Below are 21,608 nucleotides of genomic sequence, written 5' to 3' on the forward strand. Positions count from 1 at the left end.
GATTCAACCTCCTCCATTCGAGTCTTAACGGATGCAAAAAGTTTATTTAATTAAAATTAGGATTTAAGTGATTTGTCAAGAAATAAAAAAAAAATCAAATACAATATTTATTGTGTAATTTCTACAAGCACAAAAACAAACATTATCCTTTCTTGTTTTCTACAGTCTTCTTAGAAGGAGAAGCGTGACATTTACATGTTTTGACATGTATTTTCCGGACAGTTATACATGACAAGTTAATTAACCAGGCACATCCAGATGTTGGCTAGACACCTCCAGTCAGTAACCAGGCATGAAATCTAAGGCCAGGAACATTCAGTTTGCGGTCAGGCATGTCCAGCCAGCGATCAGATACATCCAGTTGTAGGCTAGACACATCCAGTTGGTGGTTACGCACTTCCAGTCAGTGGCCAGACAGATCCAGGTGGTGGCCAGACACATCCAGTAGGTGGTCAAAAACATTCAATCAATAGCCATAAGGTAATTTTCTTCGTTACTAGGCGAGTATTTTAAACAGTTCATATACAAAATCATGCACATAAACCAATAAGTCATTATGCGACCATAATTTTAAACAGGCCATGTTCAATGTCAGGCATATAGAGCAGTCATATCCGAACCACAAGACCAATCATACCGTGAGTAAAGACTTATCGAGACACATTAAAAAAATTCAAAAGAGAAAGCACATTCGTCAAAAAGGAAGTACATTTAGAAGCACGTTAGAAAGAAGGATGCACATTTAAATAAAAGGATGCAGCGTTGGACGAAATTGAACTCAGTGGGATACAATCTCGTCGCTGGGATACAATATCATCGTAAGGATATATCATCATCAAAGGGATACGGCACAGGGATATGATCTCGACGGGATACGTTCTCGCTACAGGGATACATCCTTGCCATAGGGATACGATCTCATCGGAGGGATACGATACAGGGATACGATCTCGTCGCAGTGATACAGCACAGGAATATGCTCTATCGCAGGGATACGATCTCATCGAAGGGATACGACGGAGAGATACAATCTCGTCGCACAGATGCACCACAGGGATACAATGTCTCCAAAATGGATACCTTCTCGCCACAGGGATACGATCTCGTCGCAAGGATACGACAGGTAGGAGACTACGAGAACTCAATCTTAGTTCGAAATAAGATTACGAGAATAAAAAATATTATTTAAAACAAAATAATTCTTTTATTTTTCATTTTTATGCACAAGCAGGTAAAACAGGTTATTAATGTATGTAGCCTGCATTTCTTAGTTCTTGGAGTATGGTGACTATTTCGTTAAGGTGCGGGTAGTTTCCTTCACTAAGCAAAGCAAATAGAAGTCTTAACAAGTCGACTAATATGTTAGGATTTTCCCATGACATATAATCAGTCTCCCCTGTTATTGTTATCTTCCTGGAATGTTTGTTATTAAGTTTTTTAGATCACTATCGTCCTAGTGATTATTGTAAGCTTTATCAGAATAAATAATTTTATCATGGCATTTCCATATTTTTAGTCACATTGCATAATCACTGGTAGCTTCAAATTATTCTATATTGTTCTCATTTTCTGTAAAGCAGCTGTTGCTGGCATGGTTTCTGATAATATTATTTCATCCTTCTGATTCAGTAACAGAAAATTAACCAAATAATTCTGTAGGAAGATCAAATCCTTCATGACTCATCTTAGAAAACCTATAATCATTTTCTTCCTGTAGTACTGTATCTTGCTGTCATTTCTTCGATGCTGCTATATCATTACAATTAAATTCAGGCGATGCAGAAGCCCAAGTGTGATGCTTTTTGCCAATTCCACAGACGTTAGATCGAAACACAGACTTTTTCTCATTAGAAGAAAAAAGTGAACCGTCACAGCCGCTCTTGTCGGTTCTGAAAAGACGACCCACTAGTACTTAAGCAGCGACGCCGGCCTCCGCGGGAGTTCCGAACAGATTCCGAACGAAGGGAAATGCGACATCGGTAAAGAGGGTGAGAGAACCCCCCCCCCCCCCCCAAAAAAAAAAACACTCTAAAAGTGGCGCGACACGAAGTTCGAATGGATCGTGAAAGTGTGGCGACTAAGTGGTGCGAGGGCGGAGACTGTGAGTGAAAAGGGCGCGAGGTAAGGGGCGAACCACTATTGAGTCTAGCTCCAGTGAGGAGTGCGAACTGCGGAACTTGACAGATGTGACTTCAGGATAAACATTTTTAAGTGCCAGTGATTTGAGATCGAATATTTTTAAGTAAAATTTATTTATTAATGTAAATATTAGTAATCAATAAAACTTAATTGAGCTATCCCTTACGAACCCAGTTCTCCCAACATTATAAATCGTAAATTTTGGTGTCACAGTGGGATAGCCCTAATTAATACATTTAGTGTACAGATTTTGCAAGTAAATTAAAAAATATATATTAAAACATTAAAAAAAGTTATTTAAAAATTGAGTTCGTTTAGGAACTGTAGTTAGTTCTGAGTGTTAGAGTAGTAGTAGTAGTAGTAGTAGTAGTAGTAGTAGTAGTAGTAGTAGTAGTAGTAGTAGTGGTGGTAGTAGTAGTAAAGTTAATGTTAGTTTTGAATAGGAATTTAGGTTAGCTCATTGGTGAAATTATAGTGAAGTAAAGAACAGTAGTGAAAGTGACAGATTAATAGAATATGTTGACAAGGTAGATGACTGCCGACGAACTTAAAAACATAATGGCTTTATTGGCCGAAATGAATAAAATGGAGAGTAACCAACAAGAGATGAAGAAAAAAATTTCTCATAGTCAAGAAGAGATGAAGAGCAAAATGAAGAACTGCCAAGAAAAGATGCAGAATGAAATGCCCTAGAGCTGCCAAGAGGAGATGGAGTGTTTTAAGACAGAGATAGGAGACATAAAAAAGAACCAAGAATGAATAAGATCGATAAAAACCAGCTTCCAGTTGGAAGGGAAAGTGCAGTATTTGGAGCAACAACTAGCAGAACATGAATAATTGACGGCACAACAGCTAGCTCAACTCGAGCAGGCCACCGAACAGTGAGTAGCAGCTGTAACTGAAGAGTGCAGTCGGATTATCAAGGAAGCTACATCTGCTACGAAACGGAGTAGTTCTTCCAGAGACGTGAAGGTGGAAGGCACAATTGGTCACCCAATATTCAAGCCACCCGCCTTCGATGACCAATCGTAGTGGGCTGTCTACAGGAAACGAGGAAGAAAAGGCTACATCACTCGTATTGGCCCTGCGAGGATTTCCATTAGAGCTGCTGCAGACCATACCAGTTCCAGACCAGAAAGACTATAGAGTATTAGTAGAGGCCCTTGAGCTGAGGTATGGTAACCGACACATGGACGAGGTGTATAGAACAGCCCTTAAGATACATCAACAGAGATCTTCAGAAACACGAATTCGAAGCCGACATCGAGCGACTTGTGCACCTCGCCTACTCAGAAGCACCAACAGAGTTCCGCCAGCAGCTAGCCACTAGTGCTTTTATAGGCGGGTTCAGAGATGTGGAGGTTCAGCAAACTCTTTGTTTGGCCCGACACAAGAAGAGCTGTGAGGCCTTGGTTCATGCCCTGGAAATCGAGGCAGCAAGCAGTGTCTCAAGAAACACAAGCATCAGGACAAGGTGAGCTGGACTGGAGCCCTACAATGCAACAAATGCCAGAAACACCACTAATAAAGTAGATATAGGGCATTGAATAAGCTGCTGAATGATACTCCCAGTAACCAGATGATTAGAGCAGGAGAATGCCCATGATTCCTTGTTTGCAATAAACCATCCAGAGGGACTGACACATCCAGTGGGACTGTACAACATGCAGGAAGACATCGCAGCAGGAAGAGAAATAGGGAAACGAGCAATAGCTGGTGTGAGGGGGTGCATGTCATCTCTACAGGAAATGGTAGCCCCTAGGGTTTATCCATGACAGTTTGTTGCTTAATGGATGGACCAATGGCAGACAGTGTTTACTAACTGTTGACACAGGGGCATCAGCATCTATAATGCGCAGACATTAAATAGGAAAAAAACTGAAAAGGACACCCATCCCATATAGACTCAAAACAGCCACTGGACACACTTAAACTATGCACGGACAGCTGGATTTGGAGGTAAGGATTGGAATTTGGACATTATCACAGATCTTTCTTGTTTCTGATATCACCGATGAGGTAATTTTAAGAGTGACATGAATCGATACGGATATGTTATTGACATGAAAGAACAGGTACTGCATATTAAAGATGAATGGATGGCTTATTTAACCCCCACCAATTAGAAGTTCATGTAATGGTAGTTAGCTCTGTTCTGCATGGCTTGACTTTGAAAACATGCCTAGTATACCTGTACGACATTATTTTGGTGGGAAATACAGAGAATGAACATTTGCGAAATATACAATATGTATTCGACAGACTTCGCCATGCCCACCTTAAGTCAGTTCTACGAAATGCTTGTTTTTCCAGCATAAGGTAACCTTCCTGGGGCATACTGTAACACAGGATGGGAGTGCAAACAAATCCTGAGAAGATCCATTCTATTAAGGAATGGCCTCAATCTAAGGATAAGACTGAAGTAAGATGTTTCTTGGGGCTGTGTACCTGGGTTCTCGACAATCGCAAAACCATTGCATCAGCTGACCGAGGAAAAGAGACAATTTATATGGACTTTTTGAATGTGAAACTGCCTTTCAAGACTTCACGGAATCCCTGTGTACTAGCCCCATATTTTCCTACCTCCATCAAATAGAGTATATCCTCAACACAGATTCAAGTGGAGATGGGTTGGGTACTGTGCTTTCCCAGGTTAAAGATGGAAATGAACATGTAATAGGATACTACAGAAAATTTTTGTCAAAGCCTGAACGCAACTATTGTGTCACAAGAAGAGAACTCTTGGCTGTAGTGAAGTCTCTGCAACATTTCCACAATATTTATATGGGAGAAAATTCCTTTTACATACTGACCATTCCGCACTTGCTAGGTGGACTGAACATATACAGCAATATGATTGTCGAATAGAACACAGAAAAGGCCGAATTCACAGTAATTCCGATACCCTCTCCCGAAGCTCTTGCAAGGTAGATTGCAACCACTGCAATAGGGCGGAGAAAAATAAGGGAATCGAAGATGTTCGGCGAACAACGATAAATAACTGTGAAGATAAATGGGATAATGCCAGCTTGAAAGCAGTGCTACAGTAAGATCCTGACCTGGCACCTATTATAAGCTGGCTAGAGAATGGTACTGGGCATCCAAGATGGCATGAGACCTCCAGTGACCGAAGGGCTGTGAAAGCTTACTGGCACAATGGGTTTCCTTGAGGATGGTGAATGGGCTGCTAATGTGGGCATGGGAGAGTCCAAATGGAAAAGTAGTTACCATGCAACTACTCCTTCCAAAGAGTCTAGTCGCAGAGGTGTTGAGAGAAATCCATGATGGTACCTCTGGTGGTCATCTAGGGGTGAACAAAACTCTAGCCAAGACCCGTTAATGCTACTATTAGTTGAGGTGTTGCCAGAATGTGGAGGCTAAAAAAGGGCTACAACACCGAAGATGTGGGAAAATAAGAGCCTGCAATGTAGGAGCCCCTTTTGTAAGGATAGTCATCGATATCGCTAGACCATTTCCCAAGACTAAAGATGGTACTCGGTAGATTCTGGTAGCAATGGATCACTTCAGTAAATGGCCAGAGGCATACACACTTCCTAACCAAGAAGCCACTACCTACCATTGCAGATGCAATAGTTAAGAAATTCATTTGTAGATTTGGGATGTGCCGGAAATTAGGCATTTCGTCACCTTTTTTTAATTTTTTCTATAATTTTAAAATTTTTTGGGGTTTATTATTTTTTTTAATTTATCTGGTTGTTAATGGGGGTGATTTACTTTTGTTAGGACGGTGTACGCCATGGATTTAAACTTTGTGCCAGTGGACCGAAGCCCCTTCCCAGGGGGCCAATCTGATATTTTGCTGTCTAATGTGGACATGGTCATCCCGGTTGAAATTTCTCCCGCCTGCAGTCACGTCCCGAGTTTGTAATTTTAATTCCCTGCATACCAAAACTGCATAGAGCAGCTTCTGGGCTGCAAGCTGCTACTTCTCAGAGAGCTTCTTAGAGTAGTAAGTCTTGTCACGAACGCGTATCCCATGGACGGTTGTTCCCAGCTTCGTTGCGCCTTTTGTTTCCCACACCCTTCCCCCTTAGTTCTGAGAAATCCAGGAGCAGTGACCTGACATGAACTAAGCCAAGAGACCTAAAGAGACCTCCACGAAACCTAGCGGCAGAAAAAAGCAACTTCACCCATGGTGGCCAGCGAGCTAGGACTACGCTCGTGACACCTGGCGGCGAGTCAGTTCACCACCTCCGTTAGTTCCCCTTTACGCCGCCAGAGCGCAGCGCCGCTACGCCTTATGGCCCTATGCTTCTTCCTCCCGACCTGTAGAAGTCGATTGTTGTTGCTTCCGGTACCTGCCGGTAGAGACCGCAGCAGTCGCCCCTTGGCGCGAACTACTGAAGTCGTGCGTACAACCACTCGGGCACCTTCGGAAATTTTCGGCCTAGAACCGAACCTTCCCCCTCCTTTGACCCGGGGCCTCACCGCCCGATTTAATTAGGAGCTTTGTCCGATTGCGGGCACTCAGTCCTGATCGCGGCTACTGACCACGTCTTCTCGACGTCCTCTGCGCTAGGAGGTTTTTCGCGGGAATTGCGAATTCGGGTGCAGAAGATATGTAGTCAGTTGCTCTATGGGATGTGATCCCATTTGTACAGTAGTCGGTCAGTAGTAGTAATTAGTTCAAGTCATGTCTCTAATTTTTAAGTTTTAGTATTTTTTTATTTTTTTTTTCTAAATTTTCGACTTCGTTCGCGCATCCGCGTCTTCTCGGTCCACGGCATCCTGATGGCGCGAGACACCTAGTGAGCTCCGAACTCTACACCCTGTTTGACAGGGTCGAAGTGCTGGAAAGACAAATTGCTCCCAGCACGTGGTCCTGCACCTCCACTGCGGGTCACGTTAGAAGAGATGTTTCCGCGACCCGACGTTATCTTTTGAAGACCCGGGTGGTAATGTAAAATCAACATCCCCCCCCCCCCCCACTTTCTAGCTACGAACTACATTAATCGAATGAATAGCCTACCAGCGAACAGTGCTTTCCTCAAGAATATGTAGAATGAATAAAACTAATCATCGATGTAATAATTGGATGAATCAAATTTTGGTGTGATACTTATAAATTTTTGTTTATGTAATTGTTTGTTGTTAAAGTTGAGTATGTGTTATACTAATATCGGGCCGGCCGGTTCTCGAAAAATTTAAGTATATAATAAATATCATTAATTGGGAAACTTATAAATGCAAAATTAAATGGAAAACAGAATTCATTATTTACATTTTTAAATAAAACAGGGAACCTATAGACCAAGCTACTTGTGTAGTGTTAATTTATTTACGATTTACCTTCTTCCCTTAAACGATCCAACATCTCCCAAGTTGCTTATGTCAGGGAGTTCCAAATTGTCTTGTTCTCCACCTCGTGCCACCTCTGGTCAATAACTTTATTTTTCTTATTAAACATACCCAGCAAGTTTCCAAGGCTCTTTTTAATTAAATTAAAATAATTTAATTTTGAGGCACGAGGGGTGTTACAGGGGTACCAATGGAACTACACTCATACCAAAGCTGCAAATTCGAGTCTACAATATTTAAGGAGGTGTGTCGGTTGCTGAGAATAAATAAAACTAGGACTACAGTCATACATCATCAGTCTGGCAGCATAGTGGAGACGTTCAACAGAACTCTTGAGGAACACCTAGCCAAGGTTGTTGCCGAGCACCATCAACAGGTTTGGGAACAATACATCCAGTTGTTCTTAATGACATATATATCTGCCATCCATGACTTCACTTGGCAAAACCCTGCGAGTGTCGTGTTTGGACAGGAGTTGAGGCTTTCCTGTGATATCGAGTTCGGATGTCCTCGCAGGGAGTCGACCAGCACCACTGACTATGTGAATCGTCTAGAGGAGAGAATGGCACTTATACAAGAAGAAATCCGCAAAAATCTTCGATTAGCGACGAATCTAATGAAGACGAGGTACGACCTGAGGGCCAACTCAGCCTGATATCAGGAAGGCGATTTGTTGGGCTGTAACCTGCAACGAAGGAAGGGAAGGTGGCCTAAGCTTCAAGCAGTGTGGGAAGGCCCATATGAAGTCTTGAAGTGGCTAAATTATGTGGTCTATCGCATCAAAACAGGAAAGAGGGGATGGATGAAAAAGGTACATTTGGAAAAGTTAAGGAAATATGTGTTACCTGTTTGGGAAAACAGGTTTAAGGAGGGGGTAGTGTTACAAATACAGGACCACGAAACACGTCAGTTTCGGATCAGGTTGGCGGTCCTGCATGGCCACTGGAGTCGCGTTTGTCACGTGTGCTGTACACTGACGTAAAGGCATGCCGTGCGTGCCTGGCTGAATTACAAGGGTCGTCGCTAGCCTACATCCTCCCTGCCACGCACATTTTCCTGCCTCGACGCTGTTATCTATCGCTGAGCGGCCTTTGGAATTCTGCGGGCCGCCGCGCGAAGTGGAGTGAACAAGGGACGTCCTTCTCGACTGTTCGGGCGTCGGGTCAGTCCGGGATGATGCGACTCGTTACAGCTGCTCTCGTCGGTTCGAGAAGGGCACCAGAGTACTTAAGCCGCGATGTCAGCCACCGCAGGAATTCCGAGCGAAGGGAAGTGCGACATTGGCGAAGACGATAAGAGAGCGCCCTCCTCCTCCCCCCCCCCCCCCCTGGGAACGCAATGCGGGGTTCGACTGGATCGTGAAAGTGTGGCGACTGAGTGCATGTTGTATCTAACCCCCTCCAACACATTATAGCCTTCCTCGATAAATGTACTATCCAACACTGAAAGAATTTTTCAAATCGGATCAGTGGTTCCTGAGATTAGCGCGTTCAAAGAAACAAACTCTTCAGCTTTATAACATTAGTATAGATGCTGTTTCTCGTAAAATTAAATGTTAAGCTATTTCCATTAAACTCGGATTATTAATATATTCTCGCTTACTCCTCTCATTGTCAGTATATTACTTGTTTTTTTCTTCTTCTTTTCCTTCATATATCGTTCACAGCTTGCGCTTGTTTTTTTGTTTTTTTCCTTTCCGTGGACGAGTAGCTCGAGGTTTACCCGATACCCGGAATTTGTTTACCCAATACTTTAATATTTAAAAAAAAAAAAAATCATGAGAAATATGAAAATTGCATTTAATTCCACATATTTTATTTTACTTCTTCCTACTGATGCTCACTCTGTCCTTTAAACCTTACAAGTGTTTATTAGGCTAATCTTCAGGGTCAGACACCAGCCTGCTGTCCGGGGTCCACAGTGTGGATGGTTGGTTATATTAGGTAGGTATAGCTACATTAAAAATACTGTAAAATCATTTTATGGTTGCTTAGCAAATAACTTTTTAATATGTAGCTATCCAGCGCTAGGAAACCGTTTACATGATTTCACAGTATCTTTAATGTAGCTATCCTAACCAAATCAACCGTCCACAATGTTTTAAAGTATTTATAATGTAGCTAACATAACCTAATTAACCATTAGTTATCATGAGTTGTCCAAAATAAACATTTTTAATATTATTTACAATGAACAAAAAAAACCGAAGATGCACGATCGGGCGTTTGGCTCTCTCGTCTGTGAAAAGAAGGCTTCCCACGGCTCTTAGGGATGAGAGCCGCAACCGAGCAGTTCCGAAGTTCTCCGAAGTTGGCCGATCACTCGTGAGAAAATTACATACTATTGCAGGGATTTGCGTGTTATACGGTCATAGATAATTTTAAATAACGCTAACCTAACCAACCGTTAATTTTAGTTAAGATAGCCTAACCCATGAACTATCAGAAAACATCGAGAAAACCATCAGAAAAGATAATAAAAATCGAAACAAATCGAATTTTGTGCAAACACATATCTATTGTTAAATAAATAACTGTTTTGCTACAAAGTGCTTATATTTTTTCAACCATTTTCAAATCAGAACACAAACTGTTTATCAAAAATCAATTTGTATCTTAAAAAAAGCATTTATATGTGTATATATTTACATTTTTTTAAATGGTAAATTATATATACCTACACAGAATTGGGTGTGTGAACACAGGCTCAACTCTGTACAGTCTGAGAGAAGAGTGTTGTAGACAACTGAAATTTAACAAATTCTGCGTTACAAATCTGGATATGATTAGTGTGTTGCAAATTACTAAAACAATAAAATTGTATTTTACACATTAAGTTTCAAACTATAAACAAACAAAATCTGAACATTTTCCATAGAGATATTGCGGTTTTACCCGAACATAATTCAAGAGACACTCAGGACACAACACACATTCGGCAATTGATTTATCGCTTTCATAGTGAAATTATTTTGTTGTGTAGACGATAGATCCCGTTTTAAAAAATTAATTAAGAAAAATTGAATAAATAAATGAAAAAACCTTACACAAAAACCCGAAATTATCAACTTTTAAGTGTCATGTTTTGTTAAAGTTCCCATGTACACCTTTCATGTTGCAGCTCACAGCTGGCCATGGCCACGGAGGTCGAGGAAGGAACCGCCCGCGCGTGTCACAGGTCCTCGGCCTGCCAGGGGGCGCCTCGCAGGAGCTGTGTGCGCTGTGCTGTGTCTCGACCTCACTGACTCTCTTTCCAAGGGGTACAAGTAGCATAGCACAGCAGTTTTAGACACCATTTTGTAGTGCAATGATTTATTTTTGTTTAATTTATCTGAAAAATTGTAGGTATTTATAGTGATCAGATGCTTCAAATAGTTTCTCCTGGAAATAATAATTTATGTTTCGCATTAAAAATTTTTTTCTATCACAATGACCAACTGTCGTAATACTGCCAGTAGACATTCATGGTCAGAAATAAATAAAAAATGCACAATTCAAAAATATTAAAACTTACAAGATGGTATGTTGAATGTTAACTACAGGTGAGCAGCGCGTGTCGACAGCTCTGTGGGAACTGGTTAGGAAAGTCCTTGCGCAACAGCCGCAGCCGCGGGCACGCACTGCCTGGACGAGACTCCAGCGAGTCCTGCCTCAACACTGGGAGACCGCGGGCAAACCTACCGTGCGTACTTACCACTAATAATTTTACAGTTAAAGCATAGTATATGTTTCATATCTAAGACGTAAATTCTCCACAAAATGAATACGTTATTAACCTACAATATATAATCAGGAACATGTTTAGAGTAAGTTTCTATACGCGACCTAAGACGATACGTCAAAATGGAAATTTCTTAGGAAAGTACATGCTAGCTTTAATGATATCGGTCTGGAACTGTACACTGAATGGAGGTTTTAGTGTTTTGTCGTGATCTATTTTACGTGGAAGCTTTTCTGAAAGTCGCACATTTTAGATGCACAGATAATAATTGCAAATGCTTCAAATCATAACGTACTAATTTAGTTAGAAGGACCAATTATATTTTAAGTACAGCCAAACATCATACACTGCCACGCCCTTCTCTTGTTAACAGTACAGAAAGTTGTATAAAATTTATTACACTTATGGATATGTATGAATAACATATTAGTCTAAATTTACAAATTACGATTTCTATCGGAATATTAAAAAAATAATATATATATATACACAGTTATAACGAATATTAAACTCTTATTCCTACAGACCAAATGACATGAAATAAAGGATAATATTAATGTATTACACAAAATATATTTTGGTGTAAATTAAAAACTATAGCATTTAGACAAAAAAATCCAGATTGCATCAATTCTATATTGGTAATATCTTGGAGTAAAGTTGGCCACATCGCTAAAAGTCCTTAGTTCATGTATCGGTGTTTCGATTAAGTTATAACTTTAGTATTACCTACAAAATAATTTTAAGTTTTAATAGTCTGGCAGCTAACTCATCAATAGGGCTAGAGTTCTTGGTCAAAGAAACCTCTACCTGTTGTTTAGTGAAAGTACTGGAACTATGCTTAGTGTCAGTATTCATGAAATATGCCCATTTTTAAATCGAAATGTTCAGTAATGAATACAGGAATTTCAGTAGTTCGTTAGTTTATTTGATTTTAAATAAATAATTATGTAACATCGAATTTATAAACACTTAAATTCTCTTAAGTAGTATGCTATGCTTAGCAATTACAATCATATGCAGAAACTTACAGAGATAATGCTTCCTTGATGATTACTATTATAAAGTTCTTGTACGAAACGAAAATCCTTTATAGAAGAAATATTTTGCTTTATATGAATGCCAAAAATTATTCCTTATTTATTTCAAAACATAGTTTCTTTCTTACAGCAACTCAATTGCTCCTATAGGGTTCAATGTAATATTAACAATGTTTGCTCGAAAACATAAGAGTACATGTATTGTAGACGTGAATAACCTTAAATGTCTTTCCCGTGGCATATAATACACTACAGTGTATAAACGTCTTATCTATTTCAGAAACGAATAATAATTGCTAAACAAACATACAAATAAAAATAAAATGATGATACACAAAGTAAACAATGGAAATCATTTGCAACACAGTAACAGTACAGTCATGTGTTTAAAATCTCATGTCAAATTTATTTATTTAGTTTTACGCTATTATATTGTTACGAACGTGGCGTGGAGGACAAGGGCGCGAGATGCGCCAGGTACATGTCTGGCAGCCCTGCACGGCCACTGATGTCACGCGCGCATACCTTCGGGGATTAGGGCGGCCCGGCCTCGCCACCCCCTGCCCTCCTTTCATCGGCCCTGTCATCTACCCCTTAGCGGCCTGGGAATTCCGCGGGCTTACTGAGACCACCGTGTGGAGTGGTGTGAATAAGCGCCGCTGTTCTGGATGCTTCGAGGATCAGGTCGTCCCGATATGACGCGACACATCACAATCACTCCAGTCCCAAAAAGATGGCCGACGGGTATAAAAGCGGTGACTGGAATTCCAAGAGACGAGTGAAGTGCAGGTTCGCGAGCGACGGGACCGTGCGTGTGTGACCGAGTGGCGCGAGACTGTGTGGGTGGACAGGTGCGAGGTAGGAGCGAACCACTGTTGAGCCTAGCTCCAGTGAGGAGTGCGAACTGTGGAACTTGACAGATACTTAGTGATTGGTGAACATAAATCAAGTTTGGTGATTTAATTAGTAATGTAAATATTCGTAGCAAATAAAACTGTATAAAATTAATTGGGCCATCCTTACGAACCCATTTTCCCCACTCGGAACAATATGTAACTAACAAAACAATCCGGCTCCATACATTAACACAGCAAACGTGTGTGAAGTATCGAGTGAGAACATTATAACCGCATGTATGCAGCTCGGGTAGCTCTCATCAGAACCTGCACGGGAACTACAGTTGTGGCGTGAGGGCTCATGCCACAGCAGCAAGGGTTATTCAAGGCGATTTAAAAAAAAAAAAAAAAATTTTGATTGCCAAATCCATCACTATCATTTTTTTTCCTAGCGAATAATCAGTCATCAAGCAGTCTGCATCACAAACATCACAATAATGGTGAAGTAACTCCCTAACTTAATTGTATACGTGTTGTATTTGCTTCTAGTGCAGGTTTCCTCATGGCCAGACGTCACAAGTGGAAATGCTAGCAGTGCAGGAGGCACAGATGTTTCCAACGACACGGTGTATTCTTCGGAGTACTAGATGCCTGCGCCTATACGGGCTGTCTGTATTCAACCGACAAACTTCAGTTGTAGGCCCATCAAGACAAAATAGGTTGGGAACATCTATACCAATTAGTCTAAAGTGCTTCCCAAGACTGGTACATATCTTTGAGGTTGTTTATTGTAAATAATAAAGTATTTAAAATGGAACACTCAGTGTGTGGATTATGTTTGATTGGAGTTCGACAACCACCGCGAATTTTGTGACTGTTAGAAAAATATTTCATTGAAATAATTTGGGGTAACACCTTTATTTTCACGTATTTTTTGTGGACGTGTTACAGCCCCAATTTCAATTTAACAATTTTGTTATAACGCCCATTTCGCGGTGGTTGCAGAACTTCGTTTAACTGAACATAACTCAGACGCTCAGTGTTACATCTTAAATGTTTTCTATATTTTTTACATTAAAAATGTTCTTCAACTCCAACTAAAATACGTATATCAGCCTTGAGAAGCGCTTTAGACCAAAGGTCGTAATAGAGGTTTTTGACCTAATTTGTCGTGATTAATTTGCAGCCGAATATTTTCGGTCGAATTCAGACTCATGCTATATAGGATCGCGGCGATCTAGTGGATCTTGGAACCCATCGACAAACTTGTTCTATGCATGGAACAATCAGAGCTAATCAATAGTTTCACGCTGCAAAAATACTAATTATTTAGTCCAACATGAAAATGTTTTTACAGTTGTCATAACAATGTGTCACTTTTTATGTCCACATTTCAACTATGATATTATACATATACTAGTGGATTTAAGTTTATTTTGCATCAAATCACTACTTGCCCTGGATATGTTAGTCTTCCGGAAAAGTATTTTTGAGGAACTTTGCGGGTAACTGGAAAATTTTCTAACGAGTTATACTTTCACACAAGCAAACAATTACATTTTATCAACAATTTTATCCCAACAGAACCAATTAAAACCTACATGATTGTTCTCTCTTTACAATGTAATGGCTCCGTCTCACTCTTAAATTGCAGTTCATGACTTATGGCACACACTGTTGCTAAATCTCTAACGCATTACGCATTACAAGAGATCTTTGGAATTCTAAATGCACAAGAAGTGTTGTATTTCTTTGGGATTCTTATTTTGCAAGAAGCGTTTTAAGAACTCCCATCGAAATTTATAATATTTAATACTATTACGCCTATAAAATTATAATAAGTCGCCACTTTTTTACTCCAACTAACAGCAATATACAATTCACACATATTCATTGGCACGAATTCTTACGATATTTGTAAAGTGAACTTAATAAAGAAATTAATAATAACACGTACCTTTTAATCAATATCGCTACCGTTAACCAAAGGTGACGAAAAGCCTCCTAGCATTGCTCAAATTAATGTTCTTTTCTTTAAATACTCAAATACGTTCAACCCAATCATACGCTCCCTCCCTCGTAGTCTACCAATTTAGTTCTTTTTTGTTTTAGGTGTTTCACCTTCCATAGTTTACATTTATTTAATTAATAAATGAAATCACCCGTCAAAACTGTGACTGTAACTAGTCACCGGACACAGCGCGTCGTTTGATCGCGGGACACGGCACATAACTGGTAGACTGGTATTCAGAAATGCGTGTCGAAGGAAATAGCTGACTAACGGAAACCTTTATCTTTGGTATTGCTTGCAGGACATAACCCCACTTCTCTAAACACACGCCCGCCATGTTTCTTCTTATGAAGCAGTTTTGGAGCGAGCTTCTTTTACAGCGCGCTCTTGCGCTGATACGACATACCTTCACAACTATGGCCATGAAAACTGTAGGAGCAATTGCGATGGACTTTTTAAAATAAATTCTATTCAATGTGAACATCTTTCACGCTTTCGACCCCCATCTCACTTTAATAGCAAAAAATTTGACCATTGATAAACCTTTTGATGTCAGTTTCTGAGAAAATTAATATTAGGATTTAAAAATAAATAATCATATAACTGAAACATGGAGCGTTTTTTTCTTTAGGTTTATTCGGTGGCGTTTCCCAACATTAATTTATTAACAAAATAAATCTCAATGAAATGCACATGAAGGTAAATTTTTTTTCTGTGATATATTTTGGAATATTTCAAAACCGTTCCCAGTAAGAAAGTAGTGTTTTTGACCCCTTAAAATGCCATTAATTAAGCAAAATATATATCGCCTGGCGCATATTTCGATGCTATACAAAATACAAAAACGTTTGGTAAAAAGAATACAAATTTTAAATTAGTATGATGTATGGCAACAGAGCACGAAGAAACAATGACAGCTCTAACGGCAGTAGGCGTGTGTTAGAAAGAGAAATAAAGCATTCATTTACTTCCCCATTTCAATCTAAGAGTGGGATGCCAATTGAAAATAAATAATTTTTTAACGTATATCAACCTATCTTATATTATGTAAATCGATGTTGGTAATGGAGAAACACAAAAAAAATTCTGAAAAATTAGTGGTTATATTTTTTTAAAAACTTTCGGAAACGTAAAATTTTCCAATCCACATTAAAAATGACTTCCAACATTTTTTTTTTTACAACAATAGCGCCTGTTTATTGGATTACCAATTGTACGCAAACGCACGTGTGAATGTTTACAACAGGATGTTGACAAGTTCTGTTGGCAAATCGTAAGTCAATGATGGCCTCTGTGCAGAAGACAGGAATCTATCCTTACTAATATTATAAATGCGAAAGTAACTCTGTCTGTCTGTCTGTTTGTTACCTTTTCCCGGCTGAACGACTGAACGGATCGTAATGAAATTTGGCAAGTAGATAGATTATATCCTGGGGATGGACACAGGCTATCTTTTGTCTAAAAAAATAAATTTTAAACGGGTTAAAAAAATATATCTTAATTATATGTAATGTGTGTCATAGATATACAAACTGTTAGTGTCATTCCTCTATGTCTGCCGAGCAATAGCTTTCAAGCCATTACGTTACGTTTTGCTATTGTAAGGAACTAAGTATAGAGTAAGAAAAAAATAAAGATCTTGACAGTTTGTAGTATCGCCATATTTGTTTCAATTTTCAATACCGTATTTGTATATTACAATATAAATTGCAGAAAAAAATCATGTTTCATAGACACATAAATAGTGAGTGTGTGTCATTTCTCTATGTCCACGAGGTCTCGCCGCGTCAATTTTCTCCTTGGGGCGAACCCGTCCGCTTACTTAAATAAACAGCTTTTATCGTTGAATGGTTTCATGATTTATTTCATGAAAATCTGCTCTCATAAAAAAATTAGTTTTATAGACATTCAATAGGTCTCTCTCTCTCTCTCTCTCTCTCTCTCTCTCTCTCTCTCTCTCTCTCTCTCTCTCTGAAGATGAATCTATGAATCGATACAAATTTATTTCCTTTAATTTTTTAGTTTGATTTGATACAATATGATTTCACTAAAAATCAATTTCTACCCCTTCATATTTTTATTTCCACATTACGAAGTTTCACTTCTTCCACGTGGAGGGACTCCACGCATTATTTTTGCATGCAATTAAAAACTATTTTTAATGATGCCAAATAAGTATAACTTCTCATGCGCGTACCTAAGTACACGCACCCATTTTTTAAATTTAATTTCTTCTTATATATTTTCTCCCTACCTAGGGCACTCATAATTCTTTTAAATTTCAAGTGTATTTTTCAATGTCATTCGAGTGGTACAATTTTTTTTTTTGTCAAATTTGTCATTATTTATACTTCGTTTCATTTTGGAAACATACATATTTTAAGCATGACAAATAAAAAAAATTAGTTTCACTAACATTTTTAGGTTTTTATTTTGTGGATAGTTTCAAGTTTAATATTATGTAGGTACATAAATTCTTAAACTTATAAATTTCTTCGAAATTTATTCATAGGTTGGTAGGGCCTACTAATATTTTCTATTTGTCAATATTGTAATTTTTTTACAGAACCTACTTATTTGCAAGGAGGTTGGTTTAGTGTTTATAATTTATTTTCTGAGCGTCAAGAGTCTTAGGGCTGCCGAGACCGAAGACCAGAAATATTTATCAATTATGTAATATATTGTTGAAAAAATTGAATTTTAATATTTCAGAAAAGTAGATTTTTTTTATTAATTAGAATAGTTACGTGTAATTGCCATCTTCCTTTATTTCATATTAAACATTATGTTTGGTTGAGTGTGAGATAATTTTATTTATGTATGTTTTAATTTCATTTAATTTCTTATACATTCTTAACTACCTACTTATATTAAATTTCAGGCGGATGTTAACATTGTCATTCCAGTTGTATAAAATTTTTTTGTCAAATTAGTTTTTTTTGTTTCATTTTGGACTATGTTTTTTTTTTTTACTTAATTCAAAGTTTTGTGGTGTGTACAGGGAGTGTTATCTCTATTTATTTCTATACTCCTTTGGATAAGCGGACTAATGCCACCACAGTTTTACATATAAACATATCCTACAAATGTTTTAAACATTATGACAAATAAAAAATAGTTTCAAAAACATCCTTAGTTTTTTTTTGGTGTGTATAGTTTGAAGTTTAATATTATGTATGTACGTAAATTCTTAAACATACAGTTATTTATTAATTTATTTAGATAATTATTCATAGGTAGGTAATAAGCTTTCTATTTGTCAATATTGTTATTATGGTAGATAGGAGTACAGTAAATGCCTACATTCTTATATTCCTTTATATCTCTTTCGATTTTGAGTGTTTCCGAGCCATTCGGGGTACTCAACAACACCCCCCCCCCCCCCCCCCAGGTGGTAAAAAGCCCCAAAATTTCGAAAGTTTAAAAAAATTTTAAAATCTATCTCTTTCGATTTTAAGTGTTTTCGAGCCATTCGGGGTCCTCGAACCCGCCTCCCTCTGGGAACAAAGCCCCAAAATTTCGACAATTTCAGGAATTTCAAATATATATTCTTTCTCCAAACCATTCGAGGTCCTGAACATCCACTTTCCGCAAAAGTGAAAGCCCCAAAATTTCGAAATATAAGAATATATATACTTGGATGTTGGCATGTATGACGTCGATAAACTCTTACACCGTTTGACCGATCGCCATGAAAGTTGGCACATCGAAGTGTTTTTATCATGGAGAAGGTTTTTATGCTAACCATTTTTTTTTTTTTAACTCGCCGCTAGATGGCGCTGTAGCGCATCAACTTCTAAATCTTTCAACCGATCGCCATGGGTAAACAGAAAACCATAGGTCACAGATACACAAACAGTAATTATGTGTCATTTCTTAATGTCCACCACACTGGACATATCGCTATCCATTTTGCTGTAACTCGCGGACAATATATCACCCGGTGTTCAGCCCGGGTAAGGTTAATTCTACTACAGGTTAGGAAGAAAACGGGGTTTCTTATGGGCGAGTTTGGCACAGGGAAAAGTTCTGCCGCTAGGTGCGCTGGCGTAGCGAAAGGGTAACACAACACTGCCATTTTATGAGGGTGAACGTGAGAAAACCGTGTTGAAGTCAAATAAAATAGTCGGTATGGTATTTGGTTATGTGCTTTATGTTTGCAAGAATTATATTGAACAAGTCTTCCGTAAAGAATGTGTGAATTTCACAACTTTATGGCTTTTGGATACGTAAATAAAAACTATACTACGTTTTTGTTTCGCCGCGAGCAATCTGCAATCTGCATATGAAGGTAAGCAAATATTTGAGGTAAGTTATGACTGGATGAAAAGAGATGTATTTGTTTGTCTTTTTATCGATTTGATATCACAGTAACTATACTATTGTGATGAACTTTTTTTAGTTTGTGAACGTTGTTGATTCGCGGATTAATGGAAATTAGGCGAATAATAACTAAAGTGAAGTTGAGGTTAGGTAAGCTTAGTACTTCAATTACAGATAATTTACAGATTTACTTGTTATTAATATAGCAAGCGTAACATAAACAACCTTTCACTTGGTTATTATTGGACTGATTTTTCGGGATATGCGACAGTCTTTCCAAGCTTAACGTAATTTTTATTCATGCCACTAATACAATTTACATCCCATATTCCATTATCAGTTATAGCAAGTCCGAATTTAACATTTACGGACACAAAACATTGGCGATTTACTAAGATATTTAAGAGAAAAATAAATTTTTCTTTCAACTTTTCATTGCTTCACTGTGAAATTTTGTTTTCTAAACTATGAATGTAGTGAGCTTGTATGGTGTACCCATATACTTGCAGCATTTGTGCTTGTTTAGAAATTTGAAATAGGGATAAAATGTGGTAGGTAAATGGTTGTTCCTTTTGTGCTTAATCTTGTGCTGTTTTAGCAGAAAGTATTACAATTAAGAATATTTTGGCTTCCAAACATTATTATTGTTCATGCCTTAAAGTTTTTCTGTAGTAGGTAGAGTATACTTGTGCCTAGCAAAGTTGTAGGTGACATTAAAAAAAATTCTTCATCTCTAAAACACACTAATTCAAATAAACATGTGCTCTAGGTCCATAAACTACTTAAAATACTTAATACTTGGCAGCACTGTGTTAATATGAATACATAAAGCTAAGATAGAGCTTCATAAATGCAACATTACACTGGGATTCACATGCTCATGATTAATGTGAATTATGTAGTGGTTTTACACTTTGGATAGCTTACGCATTGTGAAAGACTTTACTTGCTGCTTAGAATTCCTGTTTACTTGTCTGAGGTAGAAATGTAGTTGTGTTGTGCAGTAGAATTTTATAATAAACTTTAAAAATTCCTCTTCGTGATAAACACAGCCCAAACTTTGTGTACTTATTTTGGCTGTGACCTCTCTGATAATATGTAATAAATGGTCGGCACTAAGTTTGTCAGGTTTTAATGTGCTTTGCACAGTTGTTTCTATTTCACAAAGGAAATTGTGCAGTTGCTGTGATGGAACAATTAAATTACCTTGGTTACGAAGATCAATTACCAAACCATATTTTGAAGAATACCTGATCGTCAGATTTTCCAATTAGAGAATCATTGCAAGCAGAGCACTGATATCTGCTTTTAATCTTACATACAACATAGCCAGCAATGTAGAAAACAATATCATCTATATGTGATGCTACGTAGTCATGTTCAATTAGGCATGAGTTGTGTACTCCGAAAGTGACATGTGACTCACTGGATTGTAGCCATATGTCCAGCTCTTCATCAATTACATTTGGTTTATTTATCTCAACGTTAGCAATGTCTTCCAGTGTCGTCAATACTTGTAACTGAGTCTCAGTGTCCGTTGGACAATTTCCATGTTTGGATGGTTTTGCCAAATTGTATACTGATAACAGTATTGTTGAAAATAGAAATTCTCTGGGGCTGGGATGGATATTAACACCATTGCACTGCCGTATCAAACCAAAGAAGTGCTGCAAAAAGTGACAAAAACAGGTTATCAGCATTAATATTTTGTGATGTGTTACTTAAGACACACGAGTTTTATGTGTATGTTGCAGAACTATAAGAATTACCTATTAGGTATTAAAATGGAAACGGAACAAAACAAAAAAATTCAAATTTTCAACCATATGGCTGCCTTTATAAGAGTGGAGAATACACCATGTAGATATGTGTAAAGGTTTTAATTTGGATTTGTTATATTTAATTTACTTATTTATTATGCTGTAAGTGATGGCCTCAATTTAATTATTTGTTGTTTAAATTGAAATCTCATTGAAAAGTACCACACTTAATTGAAACATATAATTCTATATCCATGTAATAATGTTTTAAAATTGTGAACTTTTATAATGAAGTACCAAAGCTGTATTTTTTATGTTTGAATGGCATTTCACTGAAGTCAAAGCACATGTTTTAGAGAAGTAATATAAGCAATTGTAACTATCACATTCTAAATTACTAGCTGATTGTTTTTAAATATATTAAATTGTGCTGGAAAAATCAGTGAAATAATATGTGTAT

General features: G+C 38.0%; 1 protein-coding gene across 3 annotated transcripts in view; it reads right to left on the reverse strand.

Annotated features, from left to right (window-relative positions):
* LOC134531132 (kinesin-like protein Klp98A) overlaps positions 1 to 21,608 on the reverse strand; it is a 211,020-nt gene that overhangs the window by 174,440 nt on the left and 14,972 nt on the right. The window contains exon 1 of one of the 3 annotated variants that reach the window (XM_063366717.1): positions 15,012 to 15,093. The exons of the other annotated variants lie outside the window; for them this stretch is intronic. The gene's annotated coding sequence lies outside the window, so the exon portion shown is untranslated. Of the gene's footprint in view, positions 1 to 15,011; positions 15,094 to 21,608 lie in introns of those variants that run through there. 3 annotated transcript variants of the gene reach the window in all.

Source organism: Bacillus rossius, chromosome 3, assembly GCF_032445375.1.
Source record: "Bacillus rossius redtenbacheri isolate Brsri chromosome 3, Brsri_v3, whole genome shotgun sequence".
Lineage (NCBI taxonomy): Eukaryota > Metazoa > Arthropoda > Insecta > Phasmatodea > Bacillidae > Bacillus > Bacillus rossius.